Raw genomic sequence first — 23,361 nt, 5'->3', positions numbered from 1 at the left:
AGTTCAACATTATGAGGAATCAATTATGAAGAATCAATAATTACTAATTTTTTAACATGAGCTACTGTATAAATGATGATGCTATTTAATAATGGAGAAAGCTTGTGGGCAAGTGTAACAGTAAGTTAATTTGTCTGGCTCTCCAGTACAATATGGATTCTATGAGGGCAGGTCTGTCCCTTGGCTTATTCTTCTTTGTATCTGCAGTGCAGTGTTTAGCAAAAGCAGGCTTTCAGGAAACAGTAATCATTTCTGGATCTTAATCAACAAAGCGCTATTGTCAATAATATTATTTCTAGAAGTTTTCAGCCTATGTTCAATTAACATATATAATGGCGTGTGCTAAATCCACTGAGGTAGTGAGGATGCATTAATGAATACAGACAGGATTGCTTGCTCTCATGGAAACCATGAGCTTATATTCTAGTGGGATGCTTTATATAATAAAAATAAATAAGTGAAATGCATAGTATATTAGATGGCAATGATTGCTACAAAACTGAAACAGAAAAAAGCAACTGAGGTGCGGGGGACCTTGCAAATTCACAGACTGCACCAAAGCATTGTGGTAGCAGCATGTTTGGCATTTCAAGGAAAAGCAAAGGACCGGTGTGACTGGATCAGAGTAAAATTAGTGGAAGTGAAGTAGCTGGATGTGAATTCTGAATGGAAGGAGGGGCCGGATTATGTAGAGCCCAATTAGCTACTGTAAAAATTGTGACTTTTATATTGAGAAAAATGGGAGGGAATTGAGAAGTTTTCAGCAGAGAAATGGCACATTATGATATATATACTTTAATAGGATCCCTCTGGTTGTTCTGTTAGGAAGATACTGCACTGGGAGAGGAGCAGTTGTGGGAGCAGGGTTAGGAGGACAGAAATAAGCAAAACCACTTCTGCAGTAATCTATGAAGAGAGGTGGTGGCCCAAACCAGAATGAATGATAGTGAGTGTTGGGGAACATCATTTGACTGAGGATATATTTTAAAGTTAAAATTTACAGAATTTGGGGGTACACAGATTTGCAAAAAGCATGATGGAAGTAAAAACATAAGGCTTTAGGCCCAAACAACTAGAAAAATGGATTTTTTAATTTATTGATATAAAGAAGACACTGGGAAACACAAGGAACTCATTTTTAGACCTACTGAACTTGAGATACCCATTGGACATCCAAGAGCAGATAATGGGGCTGTTGTCTACATGAGTTTGCAATATAGGAGAGGTGTCCATGCTAGAGTTAGTAATTTAGAAAGCATAAAAGTTCATCTGTTTCTCAAGGTGAAAGTCTAGGTAGAATCATCAAGGGGCTTACAGAAACAACCACCTGGACAATTCAAATTTAAGAAATTGTAGGGATAAGGAGGAACCAGTAAGAGTATGCTGTTAACAAAAACCAGGTGAGTGTGGTATTATAGAAGCCAAGTAAATACTATGTTTAAATGAGGAAGAATGGAACAATTATATAAAATACTAATAATTAGACTCCCAATTTATCGTCCAATCTGGTACACTTTTGAGAGTCAAAGGGGACACTGTTAATTATGTCTGAACAGTAGACACAGCCAGTACTTTACCAGGCAAATTAGAATGAATAGTGGTGAAGCAATATTTTAAGTATGGTGAAGACTGAGGAATGATCGTTACATTCAGCAATGTGGAAGTCTTGATGATCATGAGAATAAAAGTTTTGGTAAAGTGCTTTGACAGGTGTGGCTCAGTGGGTTGAGTATCATCCTGCAAACAGAAAAGTCGCCACTTTGATTCCCAGTCAGAGCATATGCTTGGGTTGCAGGTTAGGTCCTGGTTCAGGGTATATGGGGGGATAACTGATCGATGTTTGTTTTCCTCTCTTTCTCCCTCTCTTACCCCCTCTCTAAAAATAAATAAATAAATCTTTAAAAATGTTTTGGTAAAGTATTAGGATTAAAATTATGATTGAATAGATTCAAGAGAGAATGAGAAGAAGGGGATTGGAAATAATAACAAGCAAACCAATGGAAAGTTTTGCTATAAAGAGGAACACAGAGCTGGTGACAAGAGAAATGATACAGTCACAAGAAGTTATTTTTAAAGGTTCGGGCCAAGATGGAGGTGTAGGTAGAAACCCTTCTCTTCCTTGCACAACCAAAAGCAGGATAAGAAGCAACCTAAAATCAATAAACAACCAGAAGTGCCAGAAAAATCAAACTGCATGGAACTCCAACAACCAAGGAATTAAAGAAACAGTCACCAGACCAGTGCATTAAGACAAAGAAATATGGTCCAAATAAAAGAACAGAACAAAACTCCAGAAAGAGAGCTAAGGGATGAGGATATAGCTAACCTACCTGATGGAGAATTTAAAGCCGTGGTAATCAAAGTACTCACAGAACTGATTGAGCTTGGTCGAAAAGTGAAAGGAAAAATGAAAGATACCTGAAGTGAAATAAAGCAAAATATTCAGGGAACCAACAATGACAAGAAGGAAACCAGGACTCAGATCAATGATTTGAAACAAAGGGAAGAAATAAACATCCAACCATAACAGAATGAAGAAATAAAAATTCAAAAAACAAAAATAAAGAGAGGCTGAGGAACCTCTGTGACAACTTTAAATGTTCCAATATCCAAATCATGGGGGTGCCAGAAGGAGAAGGACAGCAAGAAATTGAAAACTTATTTGAATGAATAATGAAGGAGAACTTCCCCAATCTGGCAAAGGAAGTAGACTTCCAGGAAGTCCAGGAAGGCCAGAGAGTCCCAAAGGAGTTGCACCCAAAGAGGAACACACCAAGGCACATCATCATTAAGTTACCCAAGATTAAAGATAAAGAGAGAGCCCTAAAAGCAGCAAGAGAAAGGCAGAGAGTTACCTACAAAGGAGTGCCCATTAGATTATGAGGTGATTTCTCAAAAGAAACCTTGTAGGCAGGAAAGGGCCAGAAAAAAGTATTCGAAGTCATGAAAGGTAAGGACTAACATCCAAGATTACTGTACTCTATCCAGCAAAGCTTTCATTTCGAATAGAAGGGCAGATAAAGTGCTTCCTAGATGAGGTCAAGTTAAAGGAGTTCATCATCACCAAGCCTTTTGTATATGAAATGTTAAAGGGACTTATCTAAGAAATTGAAGAAGATCAAAAACTCTGAACAGTAAAATGACAACAAACTCACAACAAACTATCAACAAATGAACCTAAAATAAAGAAAAACAATGAAAACAAAAACTAAGCAAACAACTAGAACAAGAACAGAACCAGAGAAATGGACATCACACTGAGGGATTTCAGTGGAGGGGAGGAATGGGGTGGAAGGTACAGGGAATAAGAAGCATCATTGCTAGGCATAAAATAGATGGGGAGACGTCAAAAATGGTATAGGAAACAAAGAACTCAAAGAACTTATATGCACAACCCATGGACATAAACTAAGGTGGGGATGCTGGGGGTTTGTGGGGTGCAGGGCAGAGGGGTGATAAAAGGGGAAACATTGGGAAAATGTGATAGCAAAAACAATAAAATATATTTTAAAAAGAAGTTATCTTTAAAAAATGTGATAAAATACATTTTTAAAGTTATTTTTGAAACTATTTTTAATTATACAGTTTAGTAGCAACAGGTACATTTACATTTTTGTACACCCATTGCCGCTATCAATCTTTAGAATATTTTCACCTTCCAAAACTGAAAGTCAGCATCCACTGAACAGTAGTTTGCCATTCCTTCACAATCCAGCCCCTGTCAACCACCATTCTATTTTCTGTTTTTGTGAATTTGACTGCTCTAAGTATCTCATGTAAGTAGAATCATAATTGTCTTTTTCTGACTGGACTATTTCACTTAGCATATATGTATTTAAGGTTCATCTATGTTGTAGCATGTCAGAATTTACAGGCTGCGTAGTAGTTTATTCTATGTATATGCCACATTCTGTTTATCATTCATGTGTCAGTGGACCCTTCAGTTGCTTCCAACTTTTGGCCATTATAAATAATGTTTATATGAATGTGATGATACAACTATCTACTTGAAAGTCTGCTTTCAATTCTTTTGGGTATGTACTATTTTTAAAGACAGTATTTTAAATATTCTTATAGGCTTTCTGTATTTCTTCTGGCCAGCACGGAATCTGGAAAATAAATTATTTGTCTCTGTGTTCAGCAAATATCACTTAAGGTGAAACTATGCAAACTTAAATAGCAGTCAACTTCAATAATTAGTGCTTTCAGTAAGCAAAGTAATTTGGGGTCCTAGGTGGGTAGAGGCGTATTCTAAATGTGCTGATAAAGCATCCTCATTTGTCCTCTCAGAGGTCTGCCTGGTCAATTAGATGCCTAGATCTTAATTTACTGTCTCTTGGTCTGAATCGTTATTTTAGTTTACAACTCAATTAGCAAATCCTATCCTGTTGGAAATCAGGATGGGAATAGATCAAATTGTATAAGAGTGACCTTGGCAATATTAACACCAGATTATTATTGATCTTGCTGTGCCTCTTTTTTGTTTTATTTGACTTTGACACCTAAAAAAATATCATCTCAAGTTTGATGATGTACACTCTATTTGAGTCTCAGAATTTTAACTTATTTGTTTTGAGCCACAACTTTAGCTGGACACAAATCTGCAGGTGTATTGGAAAGCACCAGTGGAGGACTGACAAATAGAATGACTTGGAGAGTGAACTTTAGCAAACAGTGTAATCTGAACACTTGCAGGATTTTTATAGCAATGACAACCTCCCTAAATTGATGTGTACATGTACATGTAAATCTGCCCCGATGCTAATTGCTATGATATTTGCCTGTCACTAAAAGCTGACTCTTTCCTAATTAGCCTACTGCTCCCTTACTTAGCAATGTCATCAGTTAGACTCTGTAACATTATATCTCAATATATCATTACAGAGTTGTGGCATCTTGGAATTGTTCAGGACAAAGAGGTTTATTGGTAAAGGGAAAAATTTAGCTAAGCCTCTGCCCCTGCTGTGCACCATGCTCTTCCTACTTCTGGAACTCTGCATTAGTGGGAGAAAGTTTGGGTTCCTGGAACAACGTATGGTCTTGTTTCAAAGTCTGCATGAAGGGCCACCTCTGCTTAAATTAACTTTCTCTTTGCCTCTAAGTCAATCGTTAATTTCACAAGGAAACCTTTTTTTGAATGTATATTAAGTCAGCTCCCTCTGTCATATAATGAATGTCATAGCACAATGTAGTGCTTTTCCCTAGTACGTTTAATTATTGTAACATATATTTTCATGATTTGACTAACATCTACTTCACCTACAAAACTGTCATTTCCTTGTGAGTAAGGATTCTGCCAGCTTTTACTCATTGCAGTGTTCTGAATTCTTTGCATAGTGTCTGAAACTCAAAAATATTCATTAAATGAATAAATGGCTGAATAGAGAAGTTAATGAATCATAAACAAATGGAGAGAAAAAATTTTAATGTATTTTATGTTAATTTAATGTATTATGTAGGCTTCTGCTTAAGAAGTATAGCGTGGATTAAAGAACAGTAATTTTCAGTAAGAATTCAACAGTAAGAATGCCAGAGCTAATATCGGGGATCAAGTTCTCTGTCCCTTTCATCACCTTGATTTGATACTTTGTAACTGCGGAACACAGAAAGACCATGGATGGGCAGACATTTCTCAAGAGAAGAGTAGGAATTAAAGCCCATAAACGGAATTGTTGTTTTCTTACTATGCTGCTCATATGGTACATTGACAAGTGCTTTTTTTTCCCATAACAGCTTAAATTTTACATAGTCAGGATTATTCAGTATTCCATATACTTTATTGTATTCTAATTCAGTCATATTTAATGGTCATGTATAACTGTAATTTGACAGAATGATTATTTGGGATAAATGAAAGTTTATTGATTTATCATTAGCAGTTGAAACAAGCAATTATTTGGTACTTCTAAGGACCAGGTACTTACCTAGTTAATTTATATGTATTATTTAATTTTAAGGTATTTTATAATTTATTTGAACTAACCAAAAAGGGAATCTGCTTTTCTATATGCTATGAAAATCTTAATCTGCTATATTCAGTCAAGCATAAGTAGATTTATTCAGTTGGGTCCTAGCTGACCTCACATGGTCTTCCAATCAAGAGTGGTCACATAAAATTTTTGATCTTTTATGAAAAATGATACTTCTATAGCATTCACTATGGGCTTAGACTAAGTAACAGAAAGGACAAGAGTGGCCAGTGATCCTTTACACATTATACATGTTAAAACAGTACTTTGCTCTATGGCTGCTGCTGCTGCTGCTGCTCTTTGTAAAACCCAGCTCTGCTTGATTCTTTCCCTTTTAGTCACAAAGTCTGCACGACACCTTTGATCATAAAGTCACTCCATGCTTACAGTCTACTCAGGTTGGTCTGTCTGCTTCTCTTCTTTCTAAGCAGTGATATTAGAGGTTGTGGTTCAGCATGTACATAAAGTATTTCTTCTGCCTACTCCATTCACAACTACCCACTGTCATGTCTCAGTCCAGCTGTGGCTTGCATTATTGAGTCTCTATAAATGCCCTTATATGTAGAAATATCAAGCTGGGAATAACATATGGTTTTTTTGTTACAGTCAACACATACATTTTGTGCATATTTATACAATTATGTATTATAATTTGTAATTTACTTATAGATTATAATTTTAGTACTGAATTCCCTTATGAGGATAGAAAAGGTCATCGAGCTATGGTATAATTGTGTTGTTTGCCATTTTTTATTTGTTTCCATGTAGAATTCACCCTGAAATCCATTCATCTCTGATAAATTGTGATCAGCATAGTGCTATTCTCACTTTTACTTAAAACTAATTTTCAATTAAGCTATCAAGTAAAATAGAAAATATAGAAGACAACTAGAGGGATAAAATATTACAGGGTATCACCATAACTGTGTCCCTTAGGGTCCACTCTTTAACTCATGGATTCATTACTGATAGGCTGCATTTCAGCTGAGAACAATCTCAGGTCCTGGAAATTGTGATAAAAGTGGATTCTAAAAATAATCAAGAAGTCCAATGATATAACTAATATTGGGTTAATTCTGTATGATTAGGTTGAAGTTCTTCAGCAAATTGTTGATAATACTTCAAATTTATTCTGCTTATAGCTTACCTTGAGTATTGTAGAGGTATACTCATACAAATGGTACAACTAATACAGTCTTATTATATGTGCAGCACATTTATTGGGTACTCACTGTCTATACAGGCACTATGTTCTAAGTGCTTAAGTATAGCCTGTAATTAACAACAAAAAAAGAATACTGTTCCTTTTTTGATGTTATCTACATTTCTTGATTCAGTGAAAGCAAATTATTCTGATACTAGTTATCAAGCCTTTAACTCCATTCTTCAGGATAATTAAAAATTTTACATGGAAAAAAGATTTTTAAAAATTGAATTTCATTCATGCTTATGGAGTACTGTAGGCTGAGAACTGCTAAATTTTGCCACCCGTGAGTCTTGGCACATACATTTTTGCTAGATTGTCTCAGAAGCACATAGAAAAGTCTCAGGAGGTTTGTAGATCTTGTCTTTCTGTTCTTTACAACTCAAGTATTTTATTTGAAAATGATGTGTTTAAAATGCTCAAACTAGGCTATAGGGAATAAAGTTAACTGGTTCTATAGAGAAAGACTCATTAATATCTCTTTTGATAAATTTCATTTGGTAATAAAATATAACTTGTGTTTTTCAATCTTTTGTTTATCACTCTATTATCCCTGTTTTATTAGTATTTTTATTATATAACCATTCTTACAATTCTAGAAAAAATGTGGAAGTTACTTTATCAAATGCTTAAAATAACCAATACATTTATAGCATCATTAAAACAAAACATTTTTGATAGCAGTCAACTAATGATTTTCAGCTTTGACACGGATTTGACTCACCTCCTCTAGTAACAGTATCCTTATCATTTCAAATTACAATCAGTTCAAAACATCATTTTAATGATATCAGATTGGAAGAGAGAGCCCTGTGCAGTTTGACAGCTGTGCTCTATATTTAAGCTCTGTTAAAGCTCACTTTAAAGCAGCCTGTCTTTGTAGTCATGAAGCTTCTTAATGCTGTGACATGTCTGTGATTCTGTGCATCAGTCACGGTGGCAGAAAGCTGTACTCCTCCTTGAGAGGAGGTGCTAAGGAAGCAGGTGATGAGTGTGGCCATGTGTCTGTCACTGTGCAGCCTTCCAGTAGCCTCCATTCCTTACCCAGTTCCCACTGGCTCCTTACTGTTCCTTTCTACTCTCCTGTGAATATTGTCTACTCTCGTTTCTTTGTCACATTGCCACTAATCACTCTCTGTCTTAGGATCATACTGTTCCTAAAAATACCTTTCTTTTCTTGAAATTCAGCCATGCCTTTTCATTCTATATAGCAAGGTATTATAAAGTTTTACCTTGCAATTAGAAATTAGGTTTGAAATTTTAAAAAGCCCTTTGAGGGAAATAGGATGATTTTCTGACAGAGGTTTCTGATTAATATAATGGAAATAGAAGTCCAGGGTCCCAGATTGATGGCAAACCATGACTATGTGACTTAGCACATGAAAAGAAGACCCGAGTGTGGGAGAAGAGAAATACGCATATAAGGTGCGGTAGTGGTGAAAAGTAGACAGATCAATAGATCAGAATAAAGACCCCAGAAATAGACCCCTTTAAATATAGTGAACTGGTATTTGTAAAAGGAGCAAAGTCAACACAATGGAGCAAAGTGAACCCCTTCAATAAATGATCCTAGACATCCATATGCAGATACAGATGTTACATTTACAAAAATTAACTCAAACTGGATTGTATGTAAAATGCAAACTATAAAATAATAGAATATAAAATATAATATAGTGTATAATCATGCCCTTTTGTATATAATACCAGATATGGTCCATGACTAACATAAATGAAGAGCTAGACTTCATTAGAATTAAAAACTTTGGCTCTTTGAAAAATGATGACAATAGAATTAGAAGACAGGCCACAGACTAGGAAATAAATATTTGCAAAAGACATATCTCATAAGGGGCTATCATCCAAAATATACAAAGAACCCTTAAAACTCAACAATAAAGATAGCCACCCCAATTTAAAATAGACCAAAGACCTTAACAGCAACCTTACCAAAGAAGTTGTACAGATGGATAAAATAGTGTATGGAAAGATCTTCCACATTTTATGTAACCAGTGAAAGACAAATTAAAACAACATTGAAATACCACTGTACACTTATTAGAATGGACAGAACCCAGAACACTGGCAACATTAAATGCTGGTGGGCATGTGGGACAATAGGAACACTCTTCATTGCTGGTATGAAAATATTGTAACCACTTTAGCAGATAACTTGATGGTTTCTACCCAAACTAAACATACTCCTACCATACTATCTAGCCATCATACCCCCTTGGTATTTACCCAAAAGAGTTAAAAATTTATGTTCATACAAAAACCTGCACATAAATGTTTATTGCAGCTTCATTTATTGCCAAAATTTATAAGCAACCAAAATATCCTTTAGTGGGTGAATGGATAAGTGGTGTTTCATTCAGACAGTGGAATATTACTTAGTGCTAAAAATAAATGAATGGTGCTGACTGCATGGCTCAGTTGGTTGAGTATTGTCTTGCAAAGTGAAAAGTTGCTGGTTTGATTCCCAGTCGGGCACATGCCTGGATTGGGAGCCCGGTCCCTGGTTAGGGCGTATGCAAGAGCAACCAACCCATGTTTCTCTCACACACTGATGTTTCTTTCCCTCTTTTTCTCCCTTCCTTCTGCTCTCTCCAAGAATAAATAAATAGCATCTTTAAAAAAATAAAAATAAAAATGAGCTACTGGCCGTGAAAATGCATTTAAGAACCTAAAATGCATATTACTATTGAAAGTAGGCACTAAGTTAAAAGGCTACGTGCTATATGATTCCAACTACATGAAATTCTGGAAATAGTAAACCATGGAGACAATAAAAAAATCCATTGTTGCCTGCAGTGATGTGTGTTTGGGGGAGGGTAAATGTTTGGGAATAAGTGGAGCATAAATAATTTTTAGAGCAGTGAAAATACTGTGTATGTTATTATAATGATGGATATATGTCATTATACATTTGTCCAAACCCATAGAATGTACTACACCAAGAGTGAAGCATAAGGTAACTATGGACTTTGGGTGATTAAGATTATGTCAATATAGGTTCATTCTGGGTAACAAATGTACCGTTGTGGTGAGTGATGTTGACCACAGGGGAGGCTCTGCATGTGTGGGAGCAGAGTATATATGGGATCTGTACCTTCCTCTCAGTTTCATTGTTAACCTAAAACTGCTCTCAAAAATCAAGGCTTTTAAAAATCAAAGCCCTGTCCAGGTAACTTGATTGGATAGAGCATGGTCCCCATACGCCAAAGTTGCAAGTTCAGTCCCTGATAAGGGCACATATGAGAATCAACCAATGAATACATAGTTAATAGAAGAAAATTGATGTCTGTCTGTCTGTCTGTCTCTTTCTCTGTTTTTCTTTGCCTCTCTTTCTCTCTCCCTCTCTCCTCTCTGTCTAAAATCAACAAATAAAAATTTTAAAAATTCAGTAGGTAGATGGTGTAGAGGAGAATCAGACAGATAAAGACTTGGAGAGTGGGAATAAAAAGAGCAACAGCACTTTCAGGAACTTTGAATAAGAAGTGGAAGGAAGAGATGGAATTGTAGCTTTAGGTTATGGGGCTAAGGGTTAATTATATTATCTTATAATAGTTTCAAGATTACTGTTATTGGAGGGAAGATTGTAGAAAAGAGGAGAATTTCAGCAATGTCCTATACAAGGTGGATAAAATGTGCCTAAATTGGTACTTCAGCTTTTGAGAAAAGTTGTTGAGAATGACTGTACCTTCACAAAAATTTGTAGGTTAAGAGAAGGGTAGTTGGGTAGTCTGCATCAAGAATGCAGAACAGAATGGAATTATTCTAGACATGGGGAAGGAATAATTAATAGGTGCATTAGTTTCTTTTGCTCCCATAACAAATAACCATAAATTTAGTGAGTAAGAAAACAATTATATTACTCTAACGTTCTGTATTTCAAAAGTCTGACATGTATCTCACTAGCTGAAATAAAAGTGTCAGCAAGGCTTCATTCCTTTCTGCCCTAGGCTCTAGGGTGAATCCATTTCCTTGCCCTTTCTAGCATCTAGATGCTGCCTGCCTGAATTTCTTGGCGTATGGCTCCCTTCTATTATCAAAACCATCAGTGGCTAGTCAATACTTTCTCACATCTCAGCTCTTGACAATGACTCCTCTGTTTTCATATTTAAAGAACCTTGTTGATTATATTGTATGCAACCAAATAATCCAGGATACTCTTCTTGTCTTAAGTCAACTGAGTAACAACTTTAATTCCATCTGCTACCTTAATTCCTTTTGCCATATCCTCTAGCATGTTCACAGGGTATAGGGCTTAGGAAGCAGACATCTCTGCTACCATTAATTCATCCTATCACAATCGTTGATGCTGAGGGTCAAGCTGAATTTAGAGACTATGAATGGAAATGATGCTAATGTTTTATACCACAATAAAGAACTAGAGAAAGCTGAGTTTAGTGTGGATTTGTTACAGAACAAACAAGGGGGGCCTGGGACAATATACTACTATTGAAAAAAAGCCCCCAGGTCCGTCTTCTCCGCTGCCAGAGGAAAGATGTCTCTCAATGCCAGACATTTGTGAAAAGGAAAGGAAATGTTTATGTAATGCTATACAAACTTAAAGTAGTGACCTAATGTCTTTATCAAAAATCCTAAAGTCCCTTAAAACACCCACAAACAGACACAGTCCTTCCTTCCTTCCCCTTTGCCCAGTCCAGAGTACCGTATCTCCTAAAGCTGCGGGGGTCCCCACTCTGGCAAAGGCACGTGGTCCTCTCTCCCTGGGCCATGGGAGTCCCCACTCTGCCAGAGCCGAGTGGTTCTCCCTCTCAGGGCTGCCGGAGTCTCCACTCTGTCAAGGCCTCGTGGTTCTTTCTCCAATGGCTGCTGCATCTCAGTTTAAATCCCCGTGCCAGTCTTCCTCTGCAGCCCCATTTCCGACTCCTCCCACACTCGGCTTCACATGCCAGAACTCATATCCTTCCAGCTTTATTGGACTGCCATCATGAGTTTGGGCAGGTGTGGCCCCATGTCCTGGAGCCAATCTTCTCCAAGCTCCCACGCAGGCAGGCAGGCAGGCAGGCAGGTGCTGTAACTCGGGGGAACTGCCCCCAGTCACATCTTGGTGGGGTAGTTACTTCCATTCCCCTGGCTCAGAGCGTGGCCACAGCTATTTAACATATCTAAGTGACCAGCCAAAGGCTATAGATATGTTAAATGACCACACCTAGGTTAGCTGCAAGGCTGTTGTTATGCAAAACAGCTCTCAACCGCCCTGCTCCATTTGTCCCTTCCCCCAACCCACACCTGGGGAGTGGGAGTGAGGACATCCAAAAATCCCCTGGACACCTTGAGTTCTGGACCCCATTTTAAATGTCCATTTGGGGTCCCCCCTCTTGACTGCACCCTGTAACAGATTCAGAGTTCAGACTTCTTATTTTGGTGAAAGAATAAGAGTACAGAAATACAAGATGATAATGAGAGACTGTGTTGTACAGTGAACCATGGTGTCTGGGCTTGCTAGACAAGGGATAAGCTCATAGACTGTAGGGGGGTGAGTGTGAGGTGGGAAATGGAGGAAAATAGGAACTAATGAAATATGTGAGATGTAAAAGTAGCTATGATGTAGGAAATGAAAGAGCCAGAAAGTATCCAAGAGTACGATACTTAAATTTAAAAATATCACTATTAGATTAATTTAAGCTGATAACAACTTCCAGTACATAATCATGGTACTATGCAGTTAATGAACAATGGGAACAGTGCAACTGAAATGGAAAAGTTCCAATATTGTAAAGTTAGGATGCTGGATGGGCCATTCATATGCACCCTGAAAGTTGCCTAGGATGATGGCTGATCTTGCAGTCGCAAGATCATGAAAGTAGTGATAATTCCTCAATTGCTGAGGGAAATCTGTTGGGATAATGGTTGAATATGGAAGTACTTGTAGTAGAAGTACAGATAGACAGTATTAGAAAAAAAAGTAGGAATTTGTGCTTGAATATAGAAGAGAAGTGATCTGAGCAGCTTTACTTAAAGCTTCTGCCACCTCCTGGCCCTAAAATATGTAGGAGAAATGAAAATAAGTAGACTGTCCTGTTGAAAGCTGCCGAGGAGGTTGAGGACTTTGGGTTGAGTTAGGTTTTATGTTACTCGCATTGCTAGTAAAGATAAAGGGACATTTGTTACCATAGAACAACTTTGAAAAGGCCGAATGGAAAGCTTTGAAAAGAAGGGCTGCATTAGAGGTTTTATCAGGAGCTGGAGAGAATTCTAGGGCAGTAGTCCATGCTGGTGCAAATGCAGTGGAGTTAAAGGGCTCTAAGTTATTAGCTTTAACTGACAACAAAGGGTAGAAGTAAGGTTTTCAAAAAGAACACTGTGATAACTTTATCATTACAACAATGAAAACAGAGGCCCTCTGGATAGTAAGAAGCTGATCAGGTTAATGATCAACGGAATCTTTAGTGGATGCTACAGAAAGTGCAGGAATAAGTCTCAAATAGTCAGATGTCTCATCTATTGGGATTTTTCTCTGATTACCTTATATTGTAGAAGGAAAGGAGGGAGGGAGGGAGGGACGGAAACAGAAAAAAAAAAAGCCTACTAGGTTATTTCCCATTGTTACAGTGAATTTTTCCTAGAATGCTTTCAAAAGAGCTCATGACGGTACCTTTTATTTCTACAGGAGGTCATTACAAAGCAAAAACTTCGATGGTTTTGTTTAAATATGAAAATGAGCAAGTCTTGAGTTGTGTCCATCGAGCATTAAACTAAATTAAGCACTCACCCAACTGGGTCCATCAGCATATATATAATGCTTTTATCTTTCCAGATCTTCCTTTTAAAATTGCTGTTCTTTCTGGTTTTTCTAGGTGAGTATTTGTTCACATGGAGCAATAAGGATGTGAGTGAGTGAAAAAAAGAATGAATCACAATAAAAATATGAGTAAGAACATGCTTTGAAGGATGGCATGGGTCAATGGGGTGTATGTCTGTCTTTGTAGTTAACAGTTGAACACTCCTAATGGGATCTCTATGCCTTTACTACAATGAGAAAGAAGTAAGCTTTCACAAACCCTTACAATGTGAATAATGAATTGTACCTGCTTCTGATCACATTAATGCACCAAGAAAGGTGAATAGAACAGGGAAATAATTTTTAAAAAGTGATTTGGATCATATCTGGAAAGCAAATTTGAAATTATCATGGCTATCTAATACATTCTGCATACAGTGGATGTTTTAAAATGATTAATTAAAGACTATACTTTCAGGGATCATTTCTATAGTTCGTTACTAGAGAGGTTTCTCTGAACGTGTAGAGCACCCGAAACCACGAGGAGGAGGCGCAGTGTTCTCTCCTGAGCGTGAAGCCGGTTTTTGGTGTTGCTTTTGCAACTGCCAATAGTCATTGATGATCGTTCTTCTCTTCCTTTGGGAGAGTAAGAGGGAGAGAACGCAGTCTGAGTGGTTTCTAAAAAAAAAAAAAAAAAAAAAAAAGATTAATTAATAAGGTGATGATTACATGACATTTAATGTGAGATGTATACATATATATATACACACATACACACATATATATATCCAGAGGATTGAAAATACTTAAAATTCTTTTTAGTTCTATATAGAAATAGGTTGTAAGAGGAGGGAGAAGTAGTATTACAAATTATAATGAAGGATATAGTCATCTGAGACACTAAAATAGCCGACATATTAAATGAATATTTCCAAATACAGTTACAAGGGAGAGTATTTATGACTACCTATTCTGTGTCAGGATCACTATGGCAAAGGTAACAAGTAAGACTGAAAATCAAGTCTCCCTATTTTCCTAACTTGGTGTTTTAGTAAAATACAACAAAACTATATAAATTTTGATAAGATTTCAGTGCATTTCTTTTAACATTTCATGAGTAATTGAAAATAAATGTGTAACACTTAAGTTTATATTGTCAACCTGCAATCCAGCCTTCACTGAATAAGCAGATTATTCAGGAACCTTTTTTTTTCCATTTTATTTGAACACAGAAATACTGGTTCTTAACAATGTAGTTATTGATCTGGTTTTTCAGTGCAGAGGCCTGGTTATAGTGGTCTGTTCTTATTCCCTTGCTTGTATATTATTGTAAATAATGACATTTACAATGTTGTAATATTGTAACATTTATAATGTTAAAGATATAACGGAAGGATATTCACCCACATAATTTAAATCACTGCTTTGAAATATGTGGCAAGATTGTTTGAATTAATATTCTTTGTTTACTTGGTGTGAGAGACGAAAGACAAAATGAGAGAACATCATTAAAATTATTCCTAAAACATAGCTTGTGGTGGTTCATGATCTAGACAATTAAGAAACTTTTCCATAAACTGGAAAAGATGGTAAATTAAATAAACTGGAAAGCTTAACTCGACTAATTAACCCTTGTTATCTTGCTTGTGGGTATATGTACATTAATTATAGATTTATGTTATTTAAAAATTATTGTTTGTACAGTGGATTGATCTTGGTATTTTTGTTTCAATGTTTAATTTTCTTCTTTTAAAGTAAAAATGACAGTGTTAAAAATGGAATATGATGTTGAGAATAACCTTTAAGATGATTAGAACTATAGAGTAATAGCCATTCATTTAGATGGTCAGTATTTTTTAATTTATTTAGGCATGTTTATTAGCATTTTCAGTACATTTTAGGGGAGATAGTGTTTAACTGTGGCCTTAAGATGTTTATAGTCTTTTTAAAAGCAAAGCATACATGCATGGTGAGAGGGTGGGCATTCAGCCACAGAAGCGTGTGGTAAAACCTTGTGACTCAGCTTTCATAGTCCGAAAATGAAGGAAGGGGTCAAGCATCCTAGGTCAGCCTCTGAACATGTTCTACTAAAATTTCTTCCTGGTCATCACCGAAAGAAAATCTTAAAAAAAATCTTGCAAACATGTGGAAAGATACTCCATAGAGGGGAGCAAAATTAGCAAAGAAATAGGAGCAAGCAAAATGTATGTGTGATTGGTAGAGTCTGTTTATCAGTATATCAGTGAAACCATGTTAGTAAAATATCTGATTCAAGCTACATACACTATAGGTAACAGAAAATAGGAAACTGGATAAGAGATGAAAAATCAAGAGCTGATGAGGGAACCCTCACTGGGTATGAGTACAGAGAATGAAAACCAGAAACCAAAACTGAGCCCAGGGCAGAACTATTTAATGGCCAGAAAGGGAACAATAGCATAATAGGCTTCTCAGGACCAGTCACAATTCCTCATTATCAGGTACACAGCATATATAAAAAAAGTCTCCCTAAGGGTCTGAAGATTCAGCAATGAAGAGAATATCCTTGCTTTGGAGGTGCTTACTATCTAGTGAGCCCCTTAATTGGTACAATCACAGAATCAACCTAAAGCCTACAGGGAAACACAAATATACAGATCAAAATGCTGCTTTCTGTCTGGGATGATGAGAGAAGACCTCATTGAACAGTTGACTTTTGTGTTTAGTCTGAAAGGATGTATATTGACTTAAAAATCAGAAACAAAGGAGACTGGGATTCCAGGCCTGGGAATTACCAGGTACAAATGTACAGGGTCCAGGCAGAGGTAATGCATCTTTGAGTGTGGTTGGTAGAGTAATAATATGGGTGTAATAATTTATAGTTTTAATTTAAACATTTCACCTAAAATGTCATATAGTGTGCTTGAGTGTGATATTGTTATGTTACAGAATTACATTCTTATGATTGTGTAATAAATGCTTTGGTAATAAAGAAGGAGGGTCATTTGTGATGGACCCTGTATGTGAAAGGAGACTGTAAATTCTCATTATAATGCATAGCTGAATGGAGCTGCAGCCCAGGAAGCTCACTGAGGAATCTCAGGAAGTGAGTTTGGCACAAAGCAGGGATGGATCAGGAAAGGCTCTGCTTGGGTTTTACCTTAAGACATTGAGGAACACTTGGAGGATTTAAGCATTTTTTAAAAGATTTTATTTATTTATTTTTAGAGAGGGGAAGGGAGGGAGAAAGAGAGAGAAAATCAATGTGGTTGCCTCTCACACGGCCCCCACTGGGGACCTGGCCTGCAACCCAGGCATGTGCCCTGACTGGGAATCGAACCTGTGATGTTTTGGTTTGCAGCCGGTGCTCAATCCACTGAGCTATGCTAGCCAAGGCTTGGATTTAACCATTTTAAACTATCAGGGATAAAACAACAACAACAACACAGGTTTAATGATGCTTTGAACCATCGTTTCAGCATTTGTGTACAGGATAAGTACAAGTCAAGGCCAGAGTTCTAGAATGTGATTTGGTGCCCATTGATAATAAGCAATTCTCAGTAGAAACTGCTTACATCATTGGCAGTGGAGAAGCAGGGGGAGCAGCGAAGAGCTTTAGAGATAGATAAAAGCTGACTCCCCTTACACTGGGTTGAGGGTCAAGAAGAATTGCAGAACACATTCTCAACTTTGACTTGGGGACGATATCACTAAATTTGGGTGTAAGAGTAAGTAAGGTGATGGAAGAGAAGTTAATTTTAATAGATAATTAAAGAGAAAAGATGAAGCATTTATCCTGCCTTTACTATATGAACAGTTTTTCATGTAGGGCAAGTTCCTTTTTAGTGATGATTCCCAGGAGATGCAGAAGGGATAATAAAATTAGAAAAATCACTACTATGCAACCTATAATCAAATAATAGATCCAGGTGATGATCATCAATAGATGCAGTAATCAGATGGATATTGATAGGGAACTTTATAAGATAGGTCTCAGGCTGATATATCATCGAACGTGAAAGGAAGTCTCAGCATGACTCAAAGTGGGACAATTATACATCATGTACCTCACAATGTGATACAATAAGAAATGCTCAGTATCACCTATGAAATATTCTGTAAGAAGTTGGCCCTACAATTTATCAAGACTTTATATCTAATTACCATTTTAGAGGAAATAGAAAGGCTTGTGGAAAAAAACACAACCCCAAAGAAGCCATGAAAGCAGTGTGAAGAAAAGAGATGGAGTAGAGGTGAGAGTGGAGTGCTGAAATGAGATTTCAGAGACACAATAACAAACTGCTTTTTGTGTAATTTTGTCCTAATTATTTCAAAGAGCTCCTTTGAAATATAGATCCACTATTAGATTTTATTTAAGGTTTATTGTCAATTTAATTTGATAGGTTATCTAAAAAGCTTTTACTTATTAGAAATGCATACTGATGCATTTATAAGGAAAATTTAGTAATCTGAGTTTTATTTAACATCAAACAAAATAAATTAAAAGCTTAGTGGGAGAGGGACAGAATGAGATAGAGAACATTTAATAATCCCTGAAGCTTAGTGTCATGGGTCATTGACAGAGGCCTACACTGGCGATCACATTGAGAGGAAGTTTAGAAGAGAGCTCACGGAGAGAAGAGATGAGAAAGCTAGATTGAAAAGGATCCATGAGGTGACTGGAAATGGGACCTTGGAGTCCTTTCTGTTTTTTAACAAGATTGGCTCTGAAAGTTTACTTCTAAAGTAATGTTTGCTTTTGTGTTTGTTACATTATTTGTTAGTAAAGAAATGTGATGGAAGTCAGATATGTAGGCAGTGACTCACTGATTGATGCAGAGGCAAGTCTGCCACAAAGCTAATGGAACTGAGAGCTGCTGGCCAACCGGGCTCCTACTGGCACATACCTCTCCAAGGTCTGAGGTGGGGTGCTTGTGAAGGGTGTGCCTGAACACAGGATTTTATAAAAAGTGGAAAAGTAAGATGTTGGCTTTTTTATTTCCAATTTCCATCACAATTTCCCTCAAGTACATTGCTGTTTGAGTGGCCACTAGCATATGTGGAATCTTACGAAAAGGACTTTGGATTGGGAGTACTTTTAGTTTAGGCTGAGAGAGATACACTTTGTGTAGTACACTGGAGTTTAAATCATGTTGGCTGTCCAGGTGCAGGAATAGTTTACGGAGGTGCTCCTTCGGCCCACTGTGAAAATTCATTATGACCCAAGGAGCGGGGCCACCACTTGCACTGTAACATGTCCTCTGGTGCCTGGCCCTGAGTATGTGGGAAGTAGAAAAAAAGTGAAATGTTAAATATACAGAGCTAAAAATGAAAAATTAAAAGTGAAGGGTGTGGCCCTGGCTGGGTGGCTCAGTTGATTGGAGCATCATTCCCTATACCAAAAAGTTGCAGGTTCAAATCCCGGTGAGGGCACATACCTAGGTTTCAGGTTTGATCCTGGTCAGGGCTTGTTACAGGAGGTGACAGACCAATATTTTTTTCTTACATCAATGTTTCTCTCTCTCTCCTTCTCTCTTTAAAAATCAATAAACATATCTTGAGTGAAGATTAAAAAAAATGTGAAGGATTTGGTTTTCATCGATACCTACCCAAAATGGAAGTTCTACCCATCAGGGATATACTTGATCTACTAGATAGTGCGATATATATAATCACAAATATACCATATATTTTTTCATTTTTTTGATGATGAAGATGGGAACATAAAATTGATCAGACTCCCTGCGTTTGCACAACACAAACCTTTAGTGTTACATACAGTAATGTTTATAGATCCTCATGTAGAAAAGACATTTAACAGAAAAATTTTCCTTACTGGATAATACATGCCTTTTAGCCAATAATATTATCATGTGAAGGTACAACCATAGAATATACACTATAAAGGATAAGAGGAAGACCTTTGTAGAGATATGTCAGACAGTTAATTGATACAAATGTTTTCATATATTTTGTGATGTTTAGTGTATTTGGCTAATTTTAAAATTTATAATTTTTGACTCCTTTTTGGTCATTGTAAATAAATAATCACTGTCATAACTAATATTACCTTTATAACTTCATATATTTTTCAAAGAAATTTTCACAGATCTGTATCTAAATCTGTATGGGAGTCAGAGGAGAAGATGGCTTATAAAAGGAAATGGAAACATTTGTAAAAACATAAAAATCATGAAAGTCTTATTTCTTTTAGTTTTTGCCCAAGGGACAACAGAAGTAATTGGCTTTTAACAACACAGAAATAATTTATTCTTAAAAATGTTTTTTTGAAAAATCATGTGGTTTAAAGTCCTAGGATACAACACACACACACCCTCACTCTGTAGTTGACACATTAAAAATAAACTCTGTTTAGCCCTGGCCATGTGGCTCAGTTGGTTGCAGCGTCATCCTGTAGACCAAACAAAGGCTGCAGGTTCCATCCCCAGTCAGGGCAGTACCTAGGTTATGGGTGTGGTCCCTGGTCATGGCACATTTGAGAGGCAACCACCAACTGATGTTCCTCATGTCTATGTTTCTCTCTCTCCCCCCTCTCCCTTCCTCACTCTCTAAAATCTATAAGCATATCCTTAGATGGGGATAAAAAATAAAAACACACTGTGTTCAGTTCAGATCTGATTATCCCTTTTCTCTTCATCTCTGCCACACACCCCACCCTAACGAGAGCAACACACAGGCTGCTCATCCGCTATCTATCATTTTATATTTTGGTTTCAAGTCAGGAGAGAAGTCACAGATGAAGATGAAATCTTTAAACAAGCAAAAAGAATAAAATGTAAGCAGAATGTTGGGGTTGTCCCTTTGGAGAATTTGAATAAAAGATTTACTGTTCCTGTTAAAAATCTAAAAAGTCAAATATTTGACTGAAATATTTTGTTGTTGAAAAAGTATAGTAGGTATCTGAAATTTTTGCTTTCCTTTCACCAGAAAGAGCAAATATTCTGTAGTTATAAATGTACTTAATAGTAATCAATGATGATTAATGCCACAATCAGAAGTTTTAGGCCTAGTAGTAATATATCATTATTATAAAACATTTAGGTTCACTGTAGATTTAAAAGTACTAAAATCCTATAATAGATGCAATTTAAAATTTTCATTTTTTATTTTTTGAAGATTTTATTTATTTTTAGAGAGGGGAAGGGAAGAAGAGAGGGAAACATTAATGTGTGGGTTGCCTTTTGCACGTTCCTCTACTGAAGACTTGGGCAGCAACCCAGACATGTGCCCTGACTAGGAACTGAACAGGCTGCCCTTTGCTTTACAGGCCAGCACTCAATCCACTGAGCTACACCAGCCAGTGCTAATTTAAAATTTTTAAAGTATGTTTTATTTTTAGTTGGTAATGTTATATTTAGAAGAATATAAATATTTGTGCTTAATTATTCATAAGGAAGTAAATTATTAATCTTTTTACATGTGTTTTTCAAAGAAAAATAATGCATTTAAATCTTCTTGAAGTAACACTAGATGGATTTACTGTTTTGTTTTGGTTTTTTTGTTTTTTTTTTTTTTGGAAGCAAGGCTCTGTAGCAATGCCTAGTGCATGATCCAGATTTTGGTCTGAGTTTGTCATTTAAACTAGATGTAAAGCTTGTATTGCAAAGAAATTCATCGTCTTTCCTTTTTATTTACATATTTAACAGCAGTGTAGATCATAGTTGCAAAAAGTGTTTGGTTACTGTTTTCTTTTTGTAACACACACCTAAGATGAGAATTGCCCATTTCATTTAATCAATGTAGACAATCCAAACTTGACCCATAATCTTTTCATGAAAATGTAATTGACAGCCATTATTATTCTTTTTGATGGTGAAATGGAAGTAAATCATTAGGTTTCTGTACAATTGAGAAAGATCACAAGAGAAGATAAAGACTATCATGTGTTAAATCCTTATTCCAGCACTGACTTCTCATGTGACTGGGGAGAAAATCATTAAACTATAGACAGTGATAGCTATTTAAATGCTTTTATGTTCTCTAATAATTAATATGCACTACTTTTGGAAGGTTTTTTTCATTTACTATCAGAATTAAAATATAACAAAGATTGCATTTTCCCCTGTGATTCCAAACTCTTCTATCAGATCTGTGATTAGAATGCAATAGAGAGAGACCTTCCATTACTACTGAGTGCCAAAGCAGTACAGCATTTGTCAGCAGCTTTCACTTTCAGGATCATTTCAATATTTTCACACCTTTGATGTTAAAAGACATTGATATTATGAGTGAGCCGATTTCAATGACAGCATCTTACTTGAACTTTAGAAAGAGTAAAATAATTCACTGTTTAGGACCTAGTTCATATCTTAAACCCATAATGATGAAAATCTTTAGTAAAATGCAATATAAGTTACAAGTTTAAGCTTTAATTAAATTATTTTTAGGAGTCAAAATGGAGAAAGAAAGAATATATATATTCTCTCATCTTTTAAACACCAATATTCTCATTTTGACCTTGAAATTATAGAAATTTTCTGCCTCATGTGACTAATTCTTAACACAAAGGATAATTACAAATGATTTTACACTATGACTATTAATCCTGGTCTCTGAAATATGTCTGTAATTATCCTGATAGACACAAATGGTTATGCTACTAAAACACATATCTGCAACTTATCACATAGGTGGCTTTACAATAAAGAAGTTAAATAGAAGTATAACTTTTCAAATATTATTAGAATCCAAAGTAATTATTTTAAAATACTTCAACTTTTATAAGCATTTCTTTTATACTACCTTGCTCTCCTTCCCCACAGTGCTGTGATTAGTAAAGTGATTAATCTAATAGAAACAATGATCTTCTTTACTTAATATTTTATAATTGTGAAGATTTCCAGGATGAATTCTCTACTTTCAATTTTGGATCTATATATCAAACTCTCTGTGGCTGCAGCTATGACTTAGCATACCAAGATAGCACTCAAAACGGCTGACTGATACAGAAGGGATAGAACTCATCAAAGGCCAGGAGTAGAGCAGTTATGGTCATATGAAAATGACCAAGAGGCAGACTTACAAAAGAGCATGAGGCTGCAAGTATGTCAATTAAACTCCATTATCACTAAAGCAAGTGATAAGTGAGACTGCCCTAGATATCTAAGTACATGTTCCATAGCACTAGAACTGTCTGGTAGAATTAAAATTAAAATCCTATAAAAACAGATAATAGCTCTCCATTTTTTTACTCTAGCCTAAAGGACACCTACCTAGGGAATTAAGATGAAATTGAAAAATGTGTTTACTTAAGTCTCTATAATAAGAATTGTGTTATTTAAAATTTTGAGTTACTTTTCTATCTTACATATTCCATTCTCTATGTATGTATGAGTGCATTACATAAATATGGAAATATCATAAAAGCTTTGCTATTTTGGTTCTTTAAAAATCATTTTCAACTGTTTTATTTCTCTCATCTACCTCCTTTACCC

The 23,361-nt window shown here is 36.1% G+C and overlaps 1 protein-coding gene, 1 long non-coding RNA gene and 1 other non-coding gene across 4 annotated transcripts in view; 2 read left to right on the top strand and 1 right to left on the bottom strand.

Annotated features, from left to right (window-relative positions):
* GRID2 (glutamate ionotropic receptor delta type subunit 2) overlaps positions 1-23,361 on the top strand; it is a 1,446,155-nt gene that overhangs the window by 202,452 nt on the left and 1,220,342 nt on the right. The window lies entirely within an intron of this gene.
* LOC114493505 lies at positions 14,390-14,603 on the top strand. Its single transcript, XR_003684155.1, has one exon. It is a non-coding gene; the product is annotated as a small nucleolar RNA U3 (small nucleolar RNA).
* On the bottom strand, positions 16,394-18,690 carry LOC118500682. Its single transcript, XR_004903259.1, has 3 exons — positions 18,679-18,690; positions 18,488-18,493; positions 16,394-16,885 (listed from the first exon to the last, which is right to left on the bottom strand). It is a non-coding gene; the product is annotated as an uncharacterized LOC118500682 (long non-coding RNA).

Source organism: Phyllostomus discolor, chromosome 1, assembly GCF_004126475.2.
Source record: "Phyllostomus discolor isolate MPI-MPIP mPhyDis1 chromosome 1, mPhyDis1.pri.v3, whole genome shotgun sequence".
Taxonomy (NCBI): Eukaryota; Metazoa; Chordata; class Mammalia; order Chiroptera; family Phyllostomidae; genus Phyllostomus; species Phyllostomus discolor.
This window is presented reverse-complemented; position numbering and strand designations above follow the sequence as displayed.